Source organism: Mesocricetus auratus, unplaced genomic scaffold (assembly GCF_017639785.1).
Source record: "Mesocricetus auratus isolate SY011 unplaced genomic scaffold, BCM_Maur_2.0 Super-Scaffold_6723, whole genome shotgun sequence".
Lineage (NCBI taxonomy): Eukaryota > Metazoa > Chordata > Mammalia > Rodentia > Cricetidae > Mesocricetus > Mesocricetus auratus.
The window spans coordinates 10,195,421-10,208,749 of record NW_024429183.1 but is presented as its reverse complement, the minus strand read 5'-3'; the positions used below and the strand labels follow the sequence as shown (position 1 = coordinate 10,208,749).

Here is a 13,329-nt window from a genome sequence, read left to right as displayed (position 1 = left end):
GGTTCTCATATCAGATATCCTGCATATCAGATATTTACATTACGATTCACAACAGTAGCAACATTACAGTTATGAAGTAGCAACAAAGTAATTTTACGGTTGGGGGTCACCACAACATGAGGCACTGTATTACAGGGTCACAGCATTAGGAAGGTTGAGAACCACTGACCTAGACTGAAAGCACATGGTAAGTGCGCATAACAACTCTCAACCAATTGCAAGGACAGTGTAGATAGTATCCATCCTTATTATGAAGACCTTTCATATCGTTTAACCAACACCCCAGTCTCTCTGCACAACAAGTGACCTGGGGATTAAGCAGAATCCACCAGAGAACTAGTGCCCAGGCCAGCAGGGCACAAAGGGGGCTGAGCCCATGGGAACCTGGAATGACGGGACAAGAGAAGGTGAATAACAAGACAACATGGCTGGTCAAGCTGCATTTAGTGAGAATTTCATACAGGCTTAAATAAGGGAAATGAGGTAGGGGATGGGGCAGAGGAATGCAGGACAATGAGGGAGGAGTCATTGCCTAGTAACCAGGCCACTGAAGGTGAGCAAGGTGTTGGCAAGGTCAAAGGGTCGCAGAGGAAGGGGTTAAGTGATCCAAGTGGAATGTTTCCTTTTTGCCATCAACTATTCCTTTGAGCCCAAATTCTATTCATTAGGAAGCTGGGGAGGGGATGGACTATTCTTAGAAAAGGTTGGCAATATTTACAAGAGGTTCTAAATAACAAACTAGGATTCACAATGGCCCTTCCTGATTTCCTTTTGCTCTGCAGCCCAAGTCATCCTGCATTCACAGATTTCACCCTCACCTTTCTCTCCATTGTGTAAGTGAATGTAATGTGCATTTCGTTTTTCAGTGAAAAAGCAGAACTGGGGAGGCTGGGGAACTTTATAAAGACAGGGTTTATTTCGTCTCATGGTCCTGGAGGTACACGGTTGAGAAGCCATGCCTGGTGATGACTTTCTTGCTGGCAAAGTCCTGAGGAGACAGGACTTCAGATTACTGGAGACACAAGGCTTTTCCCGTTCTTATAAAGCATGGGATGCCCATGCTAAGAATCTTAGTGAATCCTAGTTGTTTTCCAAAGCCTGGACTCTGAACACCAGAGCCCCATCAAGTGTCTATCCTCTTACTCCTTCATATGGCGATTAAATTTCATACAACAGTTAGAGGAAGCTTGTTTATTTGGTGGTGGTGGAAATGGGACCTAGGGCCTTGAGTGTGCCAGGTAAGCATGCAATCCCAGAGACACATCTCCAGTCCTAAAAGGGATATATTTCTGCTCCTAAAATCTCGGACTCTCAAACTGTAACAGGATCATTTATTTAATCACCCCAAAGCAAGCAGTACAAGCTGCTTTGACTACCCCCACACTCCTGGAACTTGGCTAGTTTTTGAGAAAGTTAAAGGAAATGTTGCTCTCACAGGTTCTGCCATCACAGAGCTTAGATACTCAGAAGGAGGGAATGTGCTGAGTATTAGAAGACAAGGATGCCAGTGGGGAAGTACCTTGTCAGCAACGGGGCACTTCCCTTATGACTCAGTTCTGTGTGATCTTGACAAGCAAACAATGGAAACAAAATCCTCTGCCAACACTGGAGACTTCCACACAAAATGTAACCAAGAAGACAGTTTTCTCATTTCATAGGCTTTAAGTCAGCATGTGGGGCCACAGCTCAGACAGTCTGCTAAAGAGATCACAAAGACAAAAACATCCTTTGATGATCAAGCAGATGCAACCTGTAAGCAACAATCAGTCTTCAAGTCAGTACATGTTTCACTTCGTCACATAGTTCATAACCAATCAGCATGACCGGCTATGTCTGTTTGCTTTATGCAAGTGAAAGTCACAACTGGCAGTTTTGGAGGAAATTCAGCATTGGAACCAGGCCATAGGTCCTTGCAAAGGGTCTTCCTGGCTCGTAGAGGTGGCCAGCGTCTTCACATTGGAAAAGATTTGTATACAGAAACAGGAAGTTCTAGCTGTAATCCCAGGGCTGGGGAGGCAGAGCTCTAGTTAAAGGAAATCTTAGGTGGGTAGAAGACTCTGTAGATGACTTTAAAAGGCAGGAAATGGGAGAATTGAGAATTTTATTTCCAAATACTATTTGCCCATACAACTTCTTTCTGGCACCCATTCTCCTTTCTGTGTATGAAGACACAAGAGATACATATGAGTGCTCACCATTTTTAGGTCTGGCTAAGGTTGTTTGAAGCCCAGCTGACTCTAGTTACTTTTGGCCTTATTAAAATGTCCCTTGACTTCAGTGGCTGTGATGTGGAGTCCTTATTGCACTGATCCAAACCCAGCATACTCACAACTGGTGTCCATAGTAACACCCAATGATTGTCACGAGAGTCATGTGAATAAGCTCCCTGCTTTTCTGAACTATCCACCCTAAAGCCTGTCAAGAAAGCAGAAAGGGTAATGCCAGGACCATGATATGATCCCCATACCACTGTAAGTATAATACACCTCTGTCTTCTGTTTTCCATCTGCTGGCTGCTTCTACCTTCAAACCTCCCATCACCACTTATAACCTCTTTGGGACTTGGTAGGCCTTAAAGACAAAATATTTGTGGCTATTCCCCATGCCTGGGGAAGGGGTAGGATTCTCTACAAAGAGCCCCCCCAAAACCAAACAATGAAACTATAATTACCCATCTATAGAAAATCTGAACATAGTACCAGCCATCCAAAACACATTTGTGTTCATGGCTATATTCTACAAACCACTGATTTTTTAATTGGGCTGCAGGCCGAAGTCAACAGCAGCCTGGTGAGAATAGAGATGCCCAGAATTGCCTTCAAAAAGTATAATTCTGCCCCAAAGGGACAGACTATCCCAGCCATGCGTGGATTTACTTAAAAAAATTTCCAGTAGATGATGTGCACTGGTCCTTGCAGAACACTTGCCCGGAAATAAGAAAGTATTGATTGAGGTCAAGCTCCAGGAAAAGTGATATCTGGACTCCCTTGCATTAGCAGCACCTGGGAACTGGCTAAGAACTCAAAAAGTTGGCTCCTATCCCACATTTACTGACAGGAGCACTCCAGGTGGACTCAGAGATCTGCGTTCCACAAGCCCACCTGGTGGCTCTAATGCCCACACTTGAGAATTGAACTATTATTCCAGAAAAGAGCTTCTGGTTTTTGCTTTTTATTTGTATTCTTTTTTCTTTTTCTTTCTTTCTGGTGTTTTTTGGTTTTGGTTTTGGTTTTGGTTTTTTTTTTTTTTTTTTTGGTGTTTTTGAGATAGGGTTTCTCTGTGGCTTTGGAGGCTGTCCTGGAACTAGCTCTTGTAGACCAGGATGGTCTCGAACTCACAGAGATCCACCTGCCTCTGCCTCCCGAGTGCTGGGATTAAAGGTGTGCACCACCAACGTCCGGCTTCATTTGTATTCTTAAAGAGGTTTTCACAAGATGGCTCTTGGAGCCAGGCATCCCTGATCTAAGCCAGGCAACCTCTTATTATAAAGTGCAAAATGAAGAGAGCAGGCATGGTGGTGGCACATGCATGTAATGACAGGAGGATGGAGAGTCTGAGACCATGCTGAACTGTACATAGAGACAGGTTTTCTGAGAGAGGAACAACTGGCCATTTGTCAGATTAGATTAGTCCACAGGCCAGTAAAGAAATGTTTTGAAACACACTCTATAACATCTGTCTGAAAAACAAAGTGCAACCCAAGAAAAATTATTTACACCTGTAATCTGCACCTCAACTGCAAACCAGAGACTAAAATAGTAGATTTCTATAATTGTCAGTTTCCTTTTTTCTCTTAAAAAAAAGTTTTATTTCATGAGCATTCTGCCCACCCCCAAGGGATGTAAAAAGTCCATACCTTGGTGTGAATGATAGGTATATCTATGTTTAACCTAGATCCCAGCTGTAAACAATAAGCATATACATCTGTCAATATATTGGCTTAAGGTCTCACTATGTGTTCTTAGCTGGCCTAGAACTTGCTGTGTATACCAGTCTAGCTTTGAATCCATAGGAATCAAGTGACTTCTGTATGCTAAGTGCTGGAATTAAAGGCACATATGTTCCACTACCATCTCAACAAGACAGTCTTTTTATGAGCAACTTAGATCAGTGTGGGGCAAGTGTCACCATGCTCTATGTGAGCCAGGTGACACAATAACATTGAATGACAATATTAATCTTAATTAACTTAATGTTAATCTCTTTTCAAAGTATTAAGAAATAAACTTGGGGCTGGAGAGATAGCTCAGAGGTTAAAAGCACTGGCTGCTCTTCCAGAGGTCCTGAGTTCAATTCCCAGTAACCACATGGTGGCTCACAACCATCTGTAATGAGATCTGGTGCCCTCTTCTGGCGTGCAGGCATACATGGAAGCAGAGTGTTGTATACATAATAAATAAAAATAAAATCTTAAAAAAAAAGAAAAGAAATAAACTTGTATTTTGGGTCAAGATGTCTGAAACACAACTCTAAACTTTGACTATCCCTTTTAAAATAAAGCCATGGGCAAACAACTATTTTTTTTTCTAGAATGTAATTTATGATTATTTTCCTTCTATTTGTTTTTTTATACTCTACTTCTAAGACAGTTCACATTAGGTAGCCAAATTTAGTGATAACATTCCTTTTAATGAAATTTAAATTTAAAAATGAGTTTTTTGATAGGAATAGTTAAAATAAAATGAGTGGGATCAACATGGTTGTGGCTAAGAAGGGCTGACGTGAAAGTTAATATTTCTTCTACTACTTAGGAAGTCTGACTAGAAGCCACAGCTTTGGATTGTCAGAGTCATGAAGAAATGAGGGTGAATATATAAAAACTATAAACACGGGTCAGAACTGACCCTATCATGGGATAAATGAATAATTTACGTAAGTCTGAAAGATTAGCACTGTATGAAGAAAGCTTGGACAGGCCTATAAAGGACACACAGTATTTAATGATATTAACATTTGTTTATCTGTGTGTATTTCTTTAAGTGCACAAATGTGGGCAGGTGCATGAGCCTGGGGAAGTCACAGGTCAGAGGTCAGAGGTCAACCTCATGCTGTTTCTCAGATGTTGGTTTTTGAAACAGAATCTCTTACTGGGACCTGGACTCAGCTACTAGGGTAGGCTAGCTGACCAGCAAGTCCCAGGAATCCTCCTGGCCTTACCTCCCTAGCATTAAGATCACCAGCACCATCACACACCATCAAACCGAGCTTTTTACATGGGCTATGGGTATTGAACTTAGGTTTTCACACTTGTGCAGCAAGCAGTCTACTGCCTGGTCCATTTCCCCAGCTTCCCTCCATAACCATAGTTAATCATCTTCATACACACTGATAGAACTCTAATATTCAGGATGAAGATGCAGTATACTGTTGCTATATCTCTGCTGAGGACATTTCATAAGATATCAATAAACTCACTTTTCACATAGGGGTGGGGTGAGGTTGATAGCAGAACAGAAGTTAAAAACCAGCTGCTGGGAAAGCTGAGGTTGGAGGAGTTGAGATTATTTTGCATGTGGGCATCCGCCACATGATAAAGAAAGCAGAGGGGTGGACAAAGACCTGCTCATGAATACTACCGTCCAATAGAACAATCAGATGCCACGTTGGATATGACAAGCTCCTCTACCAGAGCTAGCTGTGTAGGCAGCAGCTGACAACTGAGGTACAGATGTGTACAGTGGTTGGGATTGTTACAAATAGGCCATCAGGCAGAATCTATGTGGAAAATTTATTGGGGGAAGGGAGGAGAGAGAGCTAGAGAGAAAGAGAAAGAAAAAGAGAAAGAGACAGACAGTGACCTGCCTCCTCACAGAAACAGCAGAGAGGGAACGTAGGCGGAGCTTGTCTCTTACAGGATCTCTGAACTTGTGTTCAGAGCAGGGTACTGCCTGCCACACACAGAGGTGGTACACTCTGCCAGGTCCCCAAGGGGCAGGGCCAGGCTTGCCTGCATGCTAACAGGGATGGTGGATGAAAATGAGGGAGTGCTTTAGAAGTTGGTGTAAAACATTCACCCATGAGGAAACAACTCCTGTACTCTTGGCTATTTGACCAACACCACGGAACACACTACGCTGAAGACCTGCCTTACAGGATTCAGGTCTCAAAGAGGTGTGTGGAGTCCACAGGGGGCCAGGAGGAGAGGCTGAATCAGGATGGCTGTCATCCATCTTATTGAAAAGAGAATCCCAGCACTTGGGAGGTAAAGGCGGGTGGATCTCTGTGAGTTTGAGCCCAGCCTGGTCTATAGAGTGAGTTCCATGACAGCCAAGGCTACCCAGAGAAACCCTGTATCCAAAACAAAACAATAAAAGAAAAAAAAAAAAGAAACCTTTAAACTCTGTAGTTGCAACTAGGGTTACATGGGAGAAAGGAGGCATTTGAGTTGGGTGTGGTTTGAGACCAGGGGTCCAGAAAGCTAGCATTGACCTTGACAATAGACACCAGTCATGTGTTAATGAAGGGTCACAAGGTCCTCTTGCCAAAGGTAAGAATTTGTCTCCCTTTTTAGCAAGCAGGAACTTCCTTCAAGCCCCTGAGGAAATGGGGACTTGTCTAAATGCCTGACCTTGGGGAAAGGACTTTCTTGGGGACTCAGACATTCCATTATAGAATACCCCAGTTTCTTGTATGACTCAGTTTATCCAAATAGCTAAAGCTTACAGTGAGCAAAGACGAAACTAGACAAATACTACTGTGAACGCGAGTAGACCTTAGGAATTTATAAATCTTGATTACCAAATATCAAATACATGTTACTTCCCTAAATTTTCTAGCAGCTTGGTGTTAACTTGTGTGGGAGTAGGCAGAGTTTCTGCACCCTGATAAGCCTCTCCACCAGCACAGCAATCCACATCAGATCATATCAAACTGAATTTAAAAAGCCCACGTTTAAAGGATACAAAGCCCCAGATGGCCTTCCAGACCACCAGAGAGGAGATGGAAAAGAGAGACCGGAAAACCACACATCTGTTTTTTTGGGGGGGGGTTAAATACCTTGTGGGAGTGGTCTTGAGCATCTTTGGGGGAGGAGCCCTGTTTGGCAGGCTTCTGGGATGGGATAGGGTTTGGGAGAGGGAGATAGGGGAAGAGTACCTAGGTAGAACTGCCACCAGACCATTCCAAACTCTTTGGGTATATGGATGCCAGGGGCTGAGGTGGAGCTTCCACCAGAACATATGCTTCCACGGTGGCTGGGAGTTTTTCCAAAGTATTACCATTGTACACATTCCACCAGGGATCACACTGTTTCCCAAAGGGAAAAGCATAATAGTGAGAATCCCTAAAAATGAAAGTAAAAGGCTGCCGGAGAATTGTGACCCACAAAGTTGAAATGCTCGAACTTTAAGCAATGGTCACTATGAGGTCCACTCCTACAAGCTCATCCATGAAGTCACTGAGACACTGAAGTCTGTGAAGACAGACCTGTTACTTCCTCAAGTTCTACAGCTGAGAACCCACAAAAATCCAGATTTATTGATCTTCTTCTTTGCCATGTTGTCTTCAAATGTGGGAACAACAGACCTTGGCCGGAGACCCACTTCCCCATCAGTCTGGGAGCAGGCAGCTGTAAGACAATGTTTACTAAAAACTGAAAACAATCCGGTGTCCATAAGAAATGCTTACCGGAGCAATAAGTTCCTGAAAAGGGCTCACCCATGGGAACGGCCTGACCTCGACCTTTTCCAAAGACTAACCAAAGACTAACCGTCTCTTCCTGACCCACCCACCGCTGCCTCTGGGGTCAGAGAGAATCACCCTGGGGTAAGGAAGGGAGCAGAAGCTTTTCTTGAGGGAAGCTTTTCTTGGGAAGTTTTCTTGAGCCTTCTTAGGGCCTGCTTAAAGGTTTTCTTTGCAACGCCGACTGGTCTCTGTGTCATCAACCCCGACACCCTTTGCACATTCTCGGATACAGGCTGTGTTGCAGGCGCGGCATTCTAAACCCTGTTCCCTTCCATTTCTTTGTGTATTATGACCTAGACAGAAGCCACTGGAGTACATACCTTCCAGTGTACCCTACCTGTTGGAACCCGGTATTACGCTGACCCCGCCCCCGACAATGGCAGATACTTAGGCACCTCAGATACTTAGGCTATGTCACATGTTACGGAGCTGTGTAAGGACTCAGTATGTGTGGGGACACCAGACCTTGAGCAGAGACCCACTTCCTCTTTGGCCTGGGAGTAGGCAGCTGTAAGACAATATTTACTAAGAACATGTTTACTAAAAACAATACAATGCCCGGGGCAATAAGTTCCTGGAAAAGGCCTGCCTACAGAAACCGCCCTGACCTCGACCTTGTCCAAAGACTAACCGCCTCTTCTGACACGCCCAGGTCAGTTTTTGGTGTCAGGGCAGAACCAGCCAGGGTAGAGGAGAGAGCAGAAGCTTCTCTGGTGGGAGCCTTTCTTAGGAAGTTTTCTTGAACCTTTTTGGGGCCTGTTTAAAGTTTTCTTTACATCGTTGAACAAGTCTCTGTGTTGTCAATCCCCGACACCCTTCGCACGTTCTCAGACACAGGCCGCGCAGCTGACACGATAAGTATGCATGTGCAAGCTTCCCCCTTTCAAGCGAGCTCCTTCACCATGTGCTCTCTCTCTCCCATTTCACACACACTCTCTCTCTCTCTCTGCTCCCAGTTGGCCAACACCTAAACACCTAACCCCCCCCCCCCCTTATTCCCTTCCTCCAATAAACTCCTCTGCATGGTTTTGTTGAGAGGTTCATGTTTCATTGCCCATTGCTGCAGCAAAAGAACAACACTTCCTATGTGGCTTTTAGTGGAAGTCACCAGCAGCTTTCGTGGGAGAGAATTTGAGGGCTTAGCAAAACCCATTGCCAATTCAAGTGCCACCCCCACCCCACCTCCAGGACACTCGATGTAGATTGTTTGCTGAGGCACCAACTTGTTTCTAATGCAAATCCAGTGGCTAGTGAACATTGCACTATACTATCCTGCTTTTGAAACGTGGTATTATACCCTCTGTTGTCATTCACTTTCAGGAGTTCTCTCAGTCAGGCAGTTTAAAATCCTGCACATTTCCTGGGGCAGCCCACATCCAGTGCCCACTGGCTTGAAGGTATAAATGAGCCTTGGAGGTGATGTGTAGAGACCTGGCCTTGGTTTAGTTTGGAGCTGTTTAAAGAGTCATATGTCTTCAAAACTCCCTGGGAGATCGGCTGTCACTTTCATTGAAACCTCTTTCCCTACTCAGTACTGCTTCCTTCTCTTCCAGAGAAGTTGATCCTAAAATCATTATGCTGGCTTGCCTTGGTGGTGAACTTGACAGATTCTAAAACTGTCATACAAACAAACCTCAGGGCAGATCTGTGGAGGATTATATAGGTTATATTAAAGCAGGAAAACTCATCTTAAAATGTTGGTGTTGTGCCCAAATTCTGAACTCCCAAATCACCCAAGAGACCCATTTCAATGCAAAAGCAAAGAGTCTTTTATTGCTGTTGTTTAACGAGCTAACCCCATTAGCTCAGGTCTTTCATCCATCCACCACAGCAGATGCCTGGAGAAAGACCCTGAGAAATCATGAGGCAGGGATCTTATAGGGCCACGTAAGGGGTGTGTCTAGGGGTAAGCAACAGTCTCAGGATTGGTGCGTTTCCAGGCTTGGACGACCTGCCCCATGGTCAACTGGTTGTTATAGCCCATAGGCCCTCCCAGAGCGGTTGCTATGCTCTGCACATCACTGTTGTGCACTTGTCCGTAAAGCACATCTAGAGTTGTAAAGCACAGCCCCACTAGCTAACTTCTGATTGGTTCCTTGCCACGAGGAGGGCATCTGATCTCCTAGTGACCAGGACAGGTGGGGCAAGGTCAGGTGAGCACATGTTAGCCTGCCATGGCTGCTAAAACAGGGGGGATGGTCCCTTCAGTTGGTGGGTTCCCTGATGGCGTAAACAGAATGCTGGTGAGTACTGGCAGTGAGAGGTAGGAGGATGCTCTGCCATGCTGTGCTTTGTTACATGTGGCCCACAGGTGAGGTGGGGATTCCTGTCGTCCTCTGACAATTAGCTTTTTATGTTCATCTTGATACCTCCTGTCACAGTACCAACAAGTCCTAGTACCCCCCCCCCTTTTTAATTTTTCTGAGAAACCCAAATTCCAGGGAGATTATACCTTTTATCCAAAGTCAGTAACAGAACACAGAAATGCAGCTAGGTTCACCTGAGTCCAAAAGCTACACAACTTATACTACCCCACGGGGAGTCTGCTGAATGTGAAGTAACAGCTTTTACCTGATTTTAATTCTTCATAGACCTCTAGGCCCTTGAATGATTGCTTTGGATCACAGTGAAATTGGGAAACACTTATCTAAATGGGCTAATATAGTCCGTACTGTAAAACCGCAGGAGATGGGCACAGCTGGCAGTGGCTAGCACCCCCTACAGCATCCATTTCAGTTTTCAAAGCTGGTTGATGGCTCTTTGCAACGTGAGTGACTTTTAAAAGACCAAAGGCTCTTTTTTCCAGACAGTCCCACAGATGACCGGTTTTCCATCAGCCTTCCTGATTGGCTGTTGATTTTGCTGTGCGTTAGAATGGATTCCTGGAAGCTAACCATTTCAAGATGGCTCTCAGGTCTCCCACTGCAAGAGGGCTCCCACGTCTCTCCTCCAGTCTGTTTGTCACAGTTCTCTTCACACCATAAAGAGAAGGATTTAAATTTCGCATGAAATTCCCACCAGGAGTGATCATCGCCTCCTCTCTTCCTAGTGTGCTTCTAGCACGCCCTCCTCCTTGTCATCCTTTTCTTAGTGCCACCACCCTTGCTGACTGCCATTGCCTCTTGCCTGGCTACTCTAAGAACCTATTTCTCACTCTGCCTCTGGTCTCATCAAATTCCCATTTATCAACCTCAGTATGATCAGAAACAACTAACTTATACCGCTTCATTACATTGGGGATTTCCTGTGAACTACAGAGTTAAGCCCCAAATCCTGGTTCCAGAAAGCCGGCCCCTACCTCCTAGTCTTGTGCGAGCATGCCTTTCCAGTGCCACCTCTCCACTGCTCTGGATCCCTGCCTGTCCACCTCCAGATCTCCCAGGGCAGAAATTGTTTTATGCTTGTGCTTACTTTGGATATCATACCCTGGACATACTGTAATTTTTATTTGTTTATATCATACTCTGGACATACTGTAATTTTTATTTGTTTGTTTTATTTGGGACAAGGTCTTGTTATTTAGTCCCAGCTGGCCTGTCATGTGTTGTTCTGCTCAAGCTGACTTTGAAATTACAGCAATTGCCCTATTTCAAGCTCAGGAGCATTGAGATTACAGGTATGTGCCTTCATACCTGGTCTCTTACAAGGTCTAACTGACATTAAACTTGTACATATGATGGAGTGCCACATGGTGTTTGGATACCTGTATATACTGTGTGATGTTTAAATCTTGATAATCATATCTGTGTCCCCAGTCATTTCTTCACAGGGAAAAAAACTTCGAATCCTTTTAGTTGAGAAAATGTCCTTACCAGATTGGCCTGTTAGGCAATTTCTTGATTAATTATTGATAAGGGAGATTCCAGTGCTTTGTTGGTGGTCTTGAGTGGTATAATAAAGAAAGTCAAGAAAGCTATAGAAATCAAGCCAGTAAGCAGCATTCCTCTGTGCTTCTGCATCAGCTCCTGCCTCTGCTTCCTGCCTTCAGTTCCTGCCCCGATTCCTGTCAGTAATGGAGTAGCCCTGAGAGTTGTACAATGAAATAAACCCTCTCCTCCCCACGTTGTTTTTGCTTATGGTGTTTTATCCTAGCAAAAGAAACCTAAGACAACATTTTACTATAAAATGTATATTTGCTTTTTCTTTTCCCCATTTAAAATTTTAATTAAAATATAATTATATTATTTCCTCCTTGCTCATAGCCCTGCCATATGTTTCCCCCACCCCCTCCTCTTCTTTAATCATATATATATGTGATATATATATATGATTATATGAGTACACACATGTATTTGTTTTAATGTATAGATAACATACAAAAATTAGTTTTTGGTTAAATTGACTTCTTACACTTTTGTGCAATCAATATCTTCCATAACACTGGTCCTTCAGAAACACATATGCCTTAGAAAGGTGTTTCAAAGACCAGAAAACTATGAGCAGAGGTGTTGTGTTACTTTCCTTGGGAGTTGTAGACAAACATCTCCTCATTCAGGATAGAACAGTGACAGTAGACCTAAGATTCCACCCAATTCTAGCCTGGAAACTATGCATTTACCAGGTCCCTTCACTTAAGGCAGTTACATCAGTGGAGAACCTGCTCCAGCAGAGTGACAGCTCATGAAAGCTGCTCCCTGGAGCTGCACAGCTTGCAGGCGGCTCTCAAGTGGAGTCTCTTCTCACCCCTGCAGCTGTTACTGCCTCTTTAAGCTGGGGAAGGAAGGACTTTGTGACTCATTATTTTCTTAGCATCCAGTCTTATGAGCCTCCAACCTCCCTCCAAAAGGGAATATTCAACACTAAGGAAAGAGCTGCTCAGCAGACAGGAAGGCACTTTGAGACCATTGGAAACTCTCATGGCAGCCCTCTTGCTAGAGCCTTCACACCTTCCAGACCTGTTTGGAGATTTGGGAGTTGCCCTTGAAGCTTCTCGACTGACTCTGGAGGGTTGCTAAGGATAACTGTAACCAGGAGATGGCAGCATTTGCCCAGAGATACACCGTAGTATGTAGATGCCTTGTACTATGCATAAAGAACAGCAGAGGGCATGACGGCTCCATTGTTAAGTGTGGAAGGGCTGGTTTAGAGGGTTCCTTGTAGGACTATCCTTCTGTCAGTGCCTTTCTACGCGGGTGTGACTGTCCCACATGTGCATGCCATCTCATAACTTTTCCAAGCTGAGACACTGAGTTAAAGTTTCTGAGCTCAGAGAGAGAGAGAGAGAGAGAGAGAGAGAGAGAGAGAGAGAGAGAGAGAGAGAGAGAGAGAGAGAGAGAGAGAGAGATGCAGACGCAGAGACAGAGAGACAGATGAGACAGGAGAGAAATAGAGAGAGGGAGACAGGAGAGAAAGACAAGCAGACAACATATTTTTACCTTTCCTTTTGCATCAACAGCCATACAGAGAAAACTCTCTGCACCAAACACTTGTTTCTTTTTTCCTAGAACTTTTTAAAATTATGTGCATGTGTCTATCCTTGGGTATGTAGCCATAAGTACAGGTGCCTATGGAGGGCAGAAGAGGACATCAGATACCTGGAGCTGGAATTACAGACAATTACAAACTGCCTGACATAGTTTCTGGAACAAAAGTTAGAGCAGTACTGACTGAGATGTCTCCCTGGTCCCCAAATCCTATTTCAGTGGC

General features: G+C 44.3%; 1 long non-coding RNA gene across 1 annotated transcript; it reads right to left on the bottom strand.

Moving 5' to 3' along the window:
• Positions 1–908: 908 nt before the first annotated feature.
• LOC121136302 lies at positions 909–7,665 on the bottom strand. Its single transcript, XR_005873445.1, has 3 exons — positions 7,627–7,665; positions 1,520–1,698; positions 909–988 (listed from the first exon to the last, which is right to left on the bottom strand). It is a non-coding gene; the product is annotated as an uncharacterized LOC121136302 (long non-coding RNA).
• Positions 7,666–13,329: the final 5,664 nt, after the last annotated feature.